The sequence below is a fragment of the Corvus brachyrhynchos genome, unplaced genomic scaffold, assembly GCF_000691975.1.
Source record: "Corvus brachyrhynchos isolate BGI_N302 unplaced genomic scaffold, ASM69197v1 scaffold580, whole genome shotgun sequence".
In the NCBI taxonomy this organism is placed as follows: domain Eukaryota; kingdom Metazoa; phylum Chordata; class Aves; order Passeriformes; family Corvidae; genus Corvus; species Corvus brachyrhynchos.
Window position 1 is genome coordinate 575,024 of NW_008240032.1, and position 1,712 is coordinate 576,735.

Consider the following 1,712-nt stretch of genomic DNA (forward strand, 5'->3'; position numbering starts at 1 on the left):
TTGGTCCCGTCTTGTCTTGCCCCCCTGCTTGTGTCCCCCTTCCCGTGTCCCTCTGCCTGTGTCCCCCTGCCCGTGTCCCTCTGTATCCCTGTGACTCCGTCCTTGTGTCCCTCTGCCTGTAGCTGTGTCCCTGCAGGCTCTGTCCCCCTGTCTGTGTCCCCCTGGCTCTGTCCCTCTGCTGTGCTGTGTCCCCCTGTGTCCCCCTGTGTCCCTGCAGGCTCTGTCCCCCTGGCTCTGTCCCTCTGCTGTGCTGTGTCCCCGTGCCTGCCAGCCCCACCTGTCCCTCCGTGTCCCTCCCAAGGCAGTGCCCTTGCCTGGTGCCCCCTCCGAGCCTGCAGCCGTTGATCAAACGCTCCGTGTCTCACTTTTCAATGAGTTCTGATGTGACACTTCCCGGAATCCCAGGATCCCTGAGGCTGGAAAAGCCCTCCAAGGCCACCCAGGCTGTCCTGTGCCCCATCCCCACCTTGTCCCCAGAGCGCTCAGTGCCACCTCCAGAATTCCGTGGGCATCTCCAGGGATGGGCACTCCAAACCTCCCTGGGCAGTTCCAAGGCCTGAGCAGCCTTTCCATGGGGAAATTCCAAATGTCCTAAACTTCCCTGCTTTAGCATTACCCTGCAGTGTTTGAATGCACAACCATCCCAGGAGTTCATATTTGTCCCAAATTAAGACATTTGGAATGAAATCTGCCTTGCTGCCATCCCCAGGGCCCTGTGCCTGCTGCTCCAAGGGCAGGAGCTCTGGAAACTGGGAATGTCTTCATTTTCCTGCTTTGAAAGGTCACGTTTGCAGGGCTTTGGAATGGCAGTGAATGGAGAGTAACAGGCTTTAGGTGGGGGGTGGAACTGGGATGCTTTTCATTTCCTCAGTGGCATTTCTTGGGGTTACTCAGTGAAAAATCCCAGGGTACAGCCAGAGAAATGAAATCCTGACTGACCCAGGCATGGAAAACCTGAGGTTTATTTACTGTGAAGAGGAACTGTGAATAAATTCAGGCATTCAAATGCTAATGAAGTGGTTTTATTATTATATTTAAGCATCCTTGACTAAGCCAGACTGATTTCTCTATAAAAAGCAGGAATTTGTGTGGAGCTGCTTTGACCTCCACATTCATGGAATCCACACAAGCAGCTGGAATAATCCTCAGGGATGGCGATTCTTAGGCTTAGGAATCACTCAGAGTCGTTCTTTTAACCCCAAATCTGTTTTAGTGCACAAGAAATGCTAAAAATAACTAAAGAAAGATAATTAAATAAAGATACCTGGCAAGGGACACACCCAATTTATCTGTGGCAGAGGGGCCCTGGATTTGCTAATCTCTAATCAAAAAGTACAAATGATTGCTCCTGACATTCCATAGTTTCTTGTTCCTGTCGAGCAAAGCCTTTGGAATAAAATGCAAATTAGATTATCAGTGGGGCTGTCAGAAATAGCTGCGGGTTGACAGCTAAATGGGCCGAGTGATGGGAGTTGAGCTGCGATCCCAGGCTGCAGCAAAGCCTGGGAAGGCGGACTCGGGGGCTCTGGGAATGGCTGGCATGGTGGAAAACAGCAGGCTGGGATGGGGCCAAAAATGGGATTTCAGTTAAGTTTTGATCTTAAATAAATTGAAAGAGGGATTTTAGCAGTTGTGGCAGTAAAGGGGGAGAAGTGGAAGGAATTGTTGGAATTGGAGATTCACTGCTCCTTTTCCTGGGCACAAGTGGCATT

At 50.9% G+C, this 1,712-nt stretch overlaps 1 protein-coding gene across 1 annotated transcript in view; it reads left to right on the forward strand.

The window, feature by feature from the left end:
* Positions 1-1,712, forward strand: part of PUM1 (pumilio RNA binding family member 1) — a 73,179-nt gene that overhangs the window by 68,942 nt on the left and 2,525 nt on the right. The window lies entirely within an intron of this gene.